Genomic DNA, 10,319 nt, shown 5'->3' with positions numbered 1-10,319 from the left:
TTAGACATGTCTCAGTTGCTCTGAGCAAGAGTTGTAAATCAAGTCCCTTGCACAACAAAAGACTACTCTTTCCCCATCCCAGTTGGTTAGAAGGGGGTCACAGTATCCCTTCACATGTGGATGGCAGATGCCAAGTCTTCTTGCAGTTGGTCCTGTCTGCCATGTTTTCCCTTCGGCACATTCACAGGAAGCACTTAAAAGCAATTCCTACAACCTTGGGCCCAACATAACGTGGACGTTATCTTTACAGGGTGTAGCCTGAGCTGAGCAGTCCCTGAAAGCAACTATAAAGTGTACAATACACTTTGAAATTAAATGATTATTTAAAACTTTGCTTATTACTGCCTTTCCTTTTCTTTTCCTTTTTTTTAAAGACGGGGTTTCTCTATGCTGCCCAGGCTGGCTCTGAACTCCTGGACCCAAGCAATCCTCCTACCTCAGCCTTCTGAGTAGCTGAGACTACAGGCATATGCTCAGTAGCATTTTAATGTCTATTTTATCTCCCAAAGATGTACTGAGCACCAGTATGTGTGCCCAGCAAATGCTACATGTATGCCTGTTTCAGCTCCACCAATCACAAGGAAGCCTGTACCTCGAGGGCGCTCTGCACACCCCACTGGGGCCTGGAAAGAGGGTTTGGGTATGGAAAGCTTCATCTGATCCACATGCATATGAGAAACGTTGTAGTTACTGCGAAACTAAATCAGAGCCAAAATATACACACTTCTAATGCCAGCTGTGAATACAATCATCAATTCATTAAGCTAATTGAGTTTACTTAATTATTTGAGCAGAGAAATGTTAATAGGTTATTTCAAGAGGCATATGGAGTAAGACTATATCACAGTGATGGCAAACCTTTTAGAGACCAAGTGCTCAAACTGCAACCCAAAAAAACCACTTATTTATGGCAAAATGCCAACACTGCAATTAAACCTGAATACTGACGTTTTAGTTTAGAAGAAAACAACTTGTACATTGACATCTTTTGTTTTAAAAGAAAAACAGCACGCATACCATAGATTCATCACCACTGGATTATCGGGGAGGGGGGGGAGCTTAAGGACAAGGAACACTTGGGCACAAGCAGAAGGTGCAGAGATGTGTAGGAGGCTCGGGGACAGCCCTCCCCTTCCTGTACCCTCTTCCTGCCCTGCTGCAGCCAGGATGCAGCTCGGTTCCCATTGTTTGTAAAAAGGAATGCTTCGTTTTATTTTGGTCTGAATTTGTCTACGCTCCACAAATTTGAAAGATCTGGAAAAGCACTTCCACAACCCACAGAAAATCATTGTTCGTATTCGGGGGGAGTTTTTCTTGTCATTTCGTTTCCATGTGTAGTTGATGTTTTCACACGGAGATCAGTGGGCAGCCTACGTTTGATACTTTAGCGTATGAAAATCATTTTGCCATGGTGTCACATAGTACCGATAAGCAATATTTTAAATGGTTTCATAATATTTTAGGGAGACTATCTGACTTTCCTTTATTTCTTAGTTCAAATGTTTCCCTTTTTATAAATAACGCTTGGATATCTTTAAATACACATCTGTCTATCTAAATCTGTCTGTCTAACAAGAGAAGGTGCAGATGGAGAAGCCCACGGACGAGGCAGGGGCACAGGAAGGGTGGGAGTGAACCCAGTTCCCGTTCCCGGCTGCAGAGGCCCTGAGAGCACCACCGTGACCTTTGCAGCAGAGAGAGCTGGGGAGGCGGCCCCGCCTCCTACTGCGGTGGGTGCCCTTGCGGCAGTGGCACTGGGCTTTGGCCTCTGGCGGTCTGTGACGCCCCCTGCCGTTCAAGCCTAAGCCAGCACCGAGCCGCGGGCTCTGAGTCCCCCTTCTCACTCTCCTCCATTTTGCTTCTCCACATATTTCCCCTTGCTCCTTCCTCCTCTGCCTCTTCCCAGGCCTCCGCCTGTTCCTTTAGGAGTTCCAGCCAGAGGGCCTCTTTAAGGAATTAGCTACTGCCCTTAGGCCCAGAAGGAATCAGCAGGCTCCAAGAGGCCCCGACTGGACAGCTGGAGACCAGTGCTGAACTCCAAGTCCCCCTGGGCGCTGCGGGCCGGAGAGGGGGTAATTTGGAGCTGTCGCTCCGCCTCGCCCCGCCCCGCCCCGCCCCAGCGGGAACACCGGGTGGCTTCGGGTCTGTCGTCCCCTGTCTTTCTGGGAAGAAGTGCCAGAAACACAGAACCTGAGTGCAATCAGGGGATTGTAGTCTCACAGATTCCCAGTCCCCTTGTCTTAGTTACTTTTCTCATTGCTGGGACAAAATACCTGACACCCAAAGTTAAAGGAGGAAAGGTTTATTGTTATAGCTGTCTCAGCGAAAAAATCACGCCACGAAAATGTCCACATTAAAGGAGTCTTTTTAATAGCTGGCGACCAAGGACAAGCTCTCATTCCCTTCTTTCTTGGTACCGATCAAGCAGGGAAGCCCAGTTTTTAAAGGGAAAAACCACACAATAGAATGTCATGATCTCATCTTTGAGCAAGCATAGGGGTACAGAAGCAGATTGCAAGTTAGATTAAAATCCAATTTTGGAATCCGGCAGGAAATTCCTATCGTTATAGTTAGGGCCGCAGTATAACATGTCCTGTCCTTTGTTCTTTTTTTTTTTTTTTAATTACAAATTAAGAATTTATTTTAAAAGTTTTTGTTTTTAGAAATAAAGGTTTAAAAAACAAGTTTCCAAAACCAGTAATTCTGTTATATCCTAATTGCTTAGAATTGTTCTATAAACTCCAAATAAGTCAAATAATAAAAAAAAATTTCAAATCTTACAGAACAAAAAGAAAACCACATTAATAATTAAATACTTTTGGATTTGCTTTACTCCTCCCAAGTTGAATTCACATATATAAAAACTGATGTCCTTTACATTCTGAATCTCAAATCTTCAACAGTCAAGTAATTATATAGTTATATGTAAAGTATATCTTTCATATTTACTTGCCATAGAAAGCAGAATGGAGAATAATACTGTGACATTTAAGAAAATGCTGTTTTAAAAATGTTAATTAGGTACTTCTTTTAAAGTATGTATAGCTTTTTAGATGTTAAATCTTTTCAAGGTTATTTTAGAAGGGATGTGAAGCAACTACTTTATTTCAGATTTAGTGAAGAGTAATTTCTCAGTAATCTGAAAAATGCAAGCCAGGAGAGGATCATTTTCTTTCTTTTTTCTCCATGTGCTCATTTCATTCTTAAGGAAGGCCCGATGCAGTAAGAAGATACATTTCACAAACTTATAACACAGGTTTGTAAACTGTCAACTAAAAACACCACCTCTGATGTGGATGGTTTCATTCAATCCATGTTCTACCAATTTTATATCTTCTAGATCATCCTTTATAATGCTAATCAAGTGGCTAAGGCCTTCCTCTTGTTGTTTCAAATGCTGTTTGATCTCACGTAACAGATCTGCATCTATGTAATATCTTTCTTCAGATCTGACTGCTCCAAAATGGTTCTGCATCCTGATTTGGGACATCAGTTCATTTAGTCGGCCCTTGAACTGAGTAGGTGCATTTAATTCAGACTGAACTGTATCTAGCTGAACTCACAACTGCTCTTCATCAGCTTGGATGGCATAACCACTCTTCCTTTGAATTTCCTGTTTGATTAGGACCTGTAAGGTTCTATGGGAAAGATCCATGAGTTTCCTCTTGTATTATGCAATTTTGGCCACACTTGTAGTTTGATTCTTTTGTAGCTCACTAATATCTTCAGATATGATATCTAATCTGGTCTGATGCTGCTTAGTCATCTGATCTTGAACTTTCAGTCTTCAGAGAAGTTCTTTAAAGCCCACCGTGGGTACAGGAATTAACTTTTCAGAATCAGGGTTATCCACTTTGGCTTGTTCCCAAATAATAGGATCAACACCGGCAGGAGGATTCTGTAAAAGCTGCTTGATCTGAGCAGGAGAAAGTTCTGTTCTAGTCATAGAAAGGGTTACACCAAGCTGCTGTAGTTGTGTTTTTATATTGGCTTGTTCAAAATGGGCATATAGTGTTGTAGCTGGAACTCTTCTTGAGGTACCATTTGGAGAATGCTCAACAACATAAATAACAACTTCTGTCTGATCATCTAGCTATTTTTTAAAACCCTCTACATTTACAGCAAGGGTCTGATTTCCTCCCCAAATTTTATGCAACGATTCTACCAACTGCTGTTGCTGGCTTCGAATATCTGTTTCTTTTTTGTTGAAAACTAAAACCACTAGCCCATCTTCATCTTTATTACTGGGCATATAACTATAACCTACAGCCTTAAACTGGCAAAAGGGATTTTCTTGTGTGAATTCCACTGGTGAAATATTATTGTTGAAATATCCTTTTCCTGTTCCCCAGAAAGCCTGCAGTTGATTCCATTTTGCTAAAATAGCATCTCTCTCATCTCCCAATAGTGTTGGAGCAGAAAGAGCACTTTCAGTATTTATCAGCTAGTTGGACTGGGTAGGAGCTTGTGTAGGCTGACTGAAGAGACCACCTAATGTAGATTGTTGCTGTTGCTGTGTATTAAATCCTCCAAATCCCAGTCCAGTTCCCAAACCAGTACCTAAACCAGTACTAGTTCCTGTTGTTGTGCCAAAACTGGTACCAAATCCAAAATCTTTGTTCTGAGTACCACCAAAAAGTCCAGTAGTGCCTGTGTTAGTGGGGGCAGAAAAGCTGAATGCAGAACTTGCAGTTGTAGATGTTGTCCCAAATCCTCCAAACCCACCCGCAGGTGCTGCAGTGGCTGCAGCGGTGCCTGAGGTACCTGAGGGAGTCCCAAAATTGAAGGCCATGTCGCGGGAGCAGAGAACCAAAAGCACTGCTCCCGTGATGCAACACTCAGTGTGCACTCTGTCCTTTGTTCTTAACCACAAGGTAAGCTAGGTGTTGGTTAACTTATCACTTTGAACAAGCAGTCTGGGGAAGAAAAGGGGGGGTTCTGGTTAACTCGCTTACTTCATTTATTTGGCTCATAGTTTGTAGAGGTTTGAGTCCATAGTCAGCTGGCTCCAAGGCAGGGCAGTGTGGCAGAGGAGCATCACAGAGGAGAAACAGTTCATGGCAAAGCAAGGCAGGCAGAAAGCTGCAAGAAGCAAGTCCAAGCCACCTTAGGAGCTACTTTCTGCCCCTTTTGTATTCTATCTAGGATACCAGGCTTAGGGTAGGTGCCAAACGGATCAGTGGACTGATTTAGTAATCACCCACTCTTAATCCCAGCACCACACACTCTAGATTCAGCCACCTCTGAAAAAGACCCACCTATGACCAAAGGAGGCTTTGGAGGAACATCTAGACACAAGCTACAACACCCCTTCTGCAGGCAGAGGAAGTGGGTCATGAGGAAACACTGGAACTCTCAGGTCTCTGGGCTGGGAATGATTTGCCACTCCCCAACTCTGCACCCTAGAAGTACTGAAGGATGGTTCCTCATGATGGCAATACTTCCCAAGCTGGCAGAAGGGCTTGTTGGAAGCAGCCACCTCTCCACATCCTTTACACCCCGGTTGGGGGTTCTCCAGAGCTTGGGCTGCCTAGGATCAATATCCTCCACTCACCTACTGTTCATCTTCCTCCTCTTTCCAGAATAGCCTACAATCTGACCAGGGCTCCTAACCCTGGGGCCTTCTCTCTCCAGCTGTCTCAAAATTTAAAAAATAAAAGGAATTGAGGATGTAGCTCAGTGCAAAAGCCCTCGGTTCAATCCCCAGTAACACACACACACACACACACACACACACAGGAACCTCAGGAGAGGAAGGAATCAAAGGAGAGAGGGAAAAGTCATTACAGTCGAGTGCAGGCAGGGAAGACCTCGAAAGACCTCTTGGAAGATGAGGGCCAACACCTCCCATAATAGAAGACAGGTTAACAAGAGAAAAGCATAATACATTTAATTGGTCATAGTTTTACATGGCATAGGAGCCTGCAGATTGAAGACACAAAGACTCAGGGAGAATCTCCATTTTTATACTTAGTTTCAATGACGCCTGGACAGCTATGTAACAGTATGATCAGATGAAAGGGGTCTGAGCTGATGGTAAGAGACTGAGGGGGAACCCAGTCCTGTCCAGATTCTCCCTGACTCCTCAGCTGCAGCAATCATTCCTCCAGGGTACAAGGCAGGGCCGTTCTTGGATGAGGGTCTCAATTTCTTTATGGCCAGCTCCCATACAGAAAAGTCTGGAGAAATTAAAGTAATAACCTGTTTTTATGGCTGGCTTGAGGAGGGGAGGGGTTGTAGTCTCTATGTACTGCCTTGGGGAAGAGGGATTTTTGTTTCTATAAGGGAAGAATGAGGGGTGAGAGACAGGAAGGCAAGATGAAGTCAGACAGAAACTTCACTTCCAGCCCTGCTTCTGAGGCCCTCACTTCAGAATCATTTTCAAATCCCCGAAACCATGTACAGGGGAGGCTGGAGGTGCCGAGGAGAACTGGTCAAACCTACCAAAGCGACAGGAAGGAACCAGAAAACATTGCTGCCAAGGAATCCTCTTAGAATCCAGCTGCGGGAGATGAGAAGGAATTTACCAAGCAATACAGAAGGGATGGGCTTTTTTTTTTTTTTTTTTTTGGTTATGGGAGATCAAACTCAGGACCTTGCACTTGCGAGGCAGACGGCAGAACCACTGAGCTACATCGCCAGCCCTGGGCTGGGCTTTCTTGACAAAGAAGGCAAGTGTGGCCTACAGTGCCCTGGGGCGGGTCCCAGTGTTCCAGCTGGCGCGCTGGGGTAGGGGGGTAGGTGTTGATCCTCATGAGGAGCTGAGGAAAGGTTTAGGCAGACTTGTATTAGCGAAACTTAACCACTGGTGGTGTGCAGGGAGGACCCAAAGGCAACAAGACTGAGTTAATGGGAGAGTTAAGACACCAGCTGAGCCCTGAAACAGAGAGGTGACCTTTCTGCCTTTAAAGGATTGTTTTTCACCAAGTTTCTCCTTCATTGTAACTCCATGACAGTGTTTAAAGATTCCAATGCTCCGGGAATCTGAGGATGAGTCATTTGTTAGGCTTTCTGTAAAAGCATTTGACCCAAGCCATTTGTGAATCAAGCTGGTTTTCTGGCTCTAAAGATTTCTTCCTCCAGGAGAGGCTGATAACTACCCAGAATTCTGCCTGTCAGCTTTGGGGGGGGGGGTCTCATCTGATTGGTGACCCACTATTTCTCCAGCTTTCCAGCCTTTCCAAGTGCAAAGTACCTTCCTATCTTTTCCTTTCTCCAAGTACCTACCAGGACTGGATGACTGTGGGGCCAAGACTGAAGCAGGCCAGATTCGGGGAGCAGGTGGTGTCCCCAGGCTTTCTGCTTTTTCATAAAATTGCGGCACTTCTTGGTAATGAAGTGGAACCCAGCCTCCTTAAAAGTGACTTCATAGGGCCGGGGATTTAGCTCAGTGGTTCCACCGCCAGCCTTGCAAGTACAAGGTCCCAAGTTCGATCCCCGGTACCAAAAAAAAAAAAGTGACTTCATAAACTGGGCTCTAGTGAGATGTGCCTGCAATCCCAGCACTCTGGGAGGCTGAGGCAGGGGGATTAAAGGTTCAAACCCAGCTTGGGAAACTTAGCGAGACCTTGTCTCAAAATAAAAAATAAAAAACTTCGGGGATGTAGCTCAGTGTGAAGGCCCTGTATTCAATCGTCAAGTGTGAGACCAAAGCGACTCCATTTTGCTAAAATCCACCATTCCCCTAGCCTCTCAAATTAATGGTTAAAATGTGTTTGCTCTGGGACAGAAGATACAATCTGTAACAAACCAAAGTTCTTGAGTTAATTGCTCAACCATCTGTTTGCCCAGGAAATAAACATTCCCCCGGGCCCCCTATTTGTAAAACAATCTGTCAATGTGCCAACCATCAGTACATAATGGTCGTGACCATTAGCCATTGTGTCTACTGACTGCCAGTACTTGACAGTCAGCCACTAACCTTTGTCCCTCTTTTCCCTCGTAAAACCTATACGTAATCACCCCTCAACCCCCAATGGGCCTAGCCAATCAGAAGTATACACTTCATGCTTGCTAAATGCCAACCAATCATGTGATTGCTAAATGGAAAATCCCCAAACCTTGCTGTAACTTTAGTAAAAACCCCACTAATTTGAAATGCGGGGCTCTCAATCTTGACCCGCTGCGTCGGTGACAGTTGAGAGTCCCTGCTCGAGCTTGAATAAACGACCCTTGTGTGCTTGCATCGGAAACGGCTTCCTGTGGTCTTTGGGGACTTCACAATCTGGGCACAACATTTGGGGGCTCGTCTGGGATCCCCAAGACCCTCAGGATCCCTGTACCAGAGGGTCGACACCGGCTGGTGAGTGTTTTTGTGTCTGTAAAGTCTGGGCCCATTTTTCTGGGAAGGTCAGCCGACGGTCTATGTGGACGCGCTGCGAGGGCCGCCGACCCGGGATCCTGGAAGATGTTCTGGATCCTTCTGGGGGGGACGGAGTGCCCCGTGAGCACGAGTCGCTGGGACTCGTGGAGGGACGGTGCGGGTCACTCCCGCGGTATGGCGTGAGGCCATCGTCCCACTTCCAGTGTTGTCTCCAATCGGGCGGAGGACGATTTTGCCTTGTTTTTTTTGTTTTTTTGTTGTGTTTGTTTGTCTGTTTATTGTGGTGACTTGGACTGAGACGATGGGACAGACTGTGACTACCCCTCTATCCCTCATGAGGAACCATTTTAAAAAAGATTAGAGAGCGCGCTCATAATTTAAGTTTAGAAATTAAAAAGACTAAATTCATCACCCTTTGTAACTCGGAACGGCCTGCCTTTGGGGTAGGTTGGCCACCTGAGGGGACCTTTGATCTAGGGACCACAAAGAGAGTCCGGGAGGTCGTCTTCCGTTCTCATATGGGACACCCTGATCAAGTTCCCTACATTGTCACTTGGGAGAGTCTAATCCGGGACCCACCCCCATGGGTCAAGCCCTTTTTGCCTCCACAGAAACAGCAGCCGGAGGTAATCCTGACAGCCTGTGAGAAGATTCCCAGAGGGCGTGACAACAAAAGGCAAACCGAAACCAAGCCAACTGCGCCGCTTTACCTGGTCCTCCAAGGAGGGACTGAGGAAAATCTCATTCCCCCCCCTTACTCTCTCTCTTCTCCCCGACAGCAGGCAGAAAAAAAAAATGACCCGGCCCCAGCCGGAGCTGGGGAAGGAGAGCTGGCCTCTGGTGCCAGCAACCATGATGGCCCCACCCAGAATACTCGCCACCAGTGTGCCGCCTCGCTGGCAGGCCCAGCAAACTCTACTGTTTGTCCACTGAGAGCGATAGGGCCCACTTGATGAGAAACACTGGGCCCGTGTTAAGGCACAACTTCTGTCCACCCATTCCCCATGGCAAGTTAATTCCTCAGGCAGGAGAGAAGTTCTCCAAAACTACCATCAGCATCTCCTAGCTGGCTTGAGGGGAGCCACTCGAAAGCCTACCAATTTGAGCAAGGTAAGCAAGGTCCTTCAAGGACCTGAGAAATCCCCTTCTGCCTTTCTGGAGCGTCTGTTGGAAGCATACCGTACATATACTCCAATTGACCCAGATGCCCCTACAAATCGACAGGCAATTAATTTGGCTTTTGTTACTCAGTCGGCCCCAGATATTAGAAAAAAACTGCAGTGGATGGAAGGATTTGAGAGAGAGAATAGGAAAAACTTGATGAGTGTGGCGATGAAGGTGTTTAACAATAGGGATCCTTTTGAGGATAAATGGCTAAAAAGATAGGAAAGGTGAACATTACAGCCTTGGCAGATGGAGGTTTTATCTGAAAGGAATACAGAGAAAATTTTAAAAAGAGGATAAAAGTAAAGTATGGACCTTGTTAGAGAAGGATCAATGTGCATATTGCAAAGAGAAGGGCCATTACAAGAGGGATTGTGAAAAGTTGAAAAGAAAGAGAGAGAAGGAGACTAAGAAAGAAAGAGATGGGGTTCTTCCAGTAGATAAAAAAAGATTGACGAGGCCAAGGTGGGGATCTCCAAACACATCCACTGACTCCAGAAAGCCGGCATCTTGATCCCTTGCCAGACAGCCTGGAATACACCACTGCTTCCCGTGAAAAAGCCCAACACCTCAGACTTCAGACCAGTACAGGATTTATAAAAAGTAAACAGCCAGGTGGAGACCATTCACCCAACAGTACCAAACCCCTATACTCTGTTGAGTCTCATCCCTCCCGGTCATGTGTGGTACTCAGTATTAGACCTTAAAGATGCATTTTTCAGCCTGCCTCTAGCACCTGTGAGCCAGGCCCTTTGCCTTCAAATGGACTGACCCAGACACCGGAACAACTGGACAGCTGACATGGACCCGGCTGCCGCAGGGATTCAAAAAC

At 45.7% G+C, this 10,319-nt stretch overlaps 1 pseudogene across 1 annotated transcript; it reads right to left on the bottom strand.

Annotated features, from left to right (window-relative positions):
* Window positions 1-2,347: 2,347 nt before the first annotated feature.
* On the bottom strand, window positions 2,348-7,806 carry LOC106008706 (nucleoporin p54 pseudogene; annotated as a pseudogene). The gene has a single exon (XR_015442447.1). The product of XR_015442447.1 is annotated as a nucleoporin p54 pseudogene (transcript).
* Window positions 7,807-10,319: the final 2,513 nt, after the last annotated feature.

The sequence above is a fragment of the Heterocephalus glaber genome, unplaced genomic scaffold (assembly GCF_053883595.1).
Source record: "Heterocephalus glaber isolate CG9 unplaced genomic scaffold, H.glaber_assembly_v1.0 deba00001547, whole genome shotgun sequence".
Lineage (NCBI taxonomy): Eukaryota > Metazoa > Chordata > Mammalia > Rodentia > Bathyergidae > Heterocephalus > Heterocephalus glaber.
This window is presented reverse-complemented; position numbering and strand designations above follow the sequence as displayed.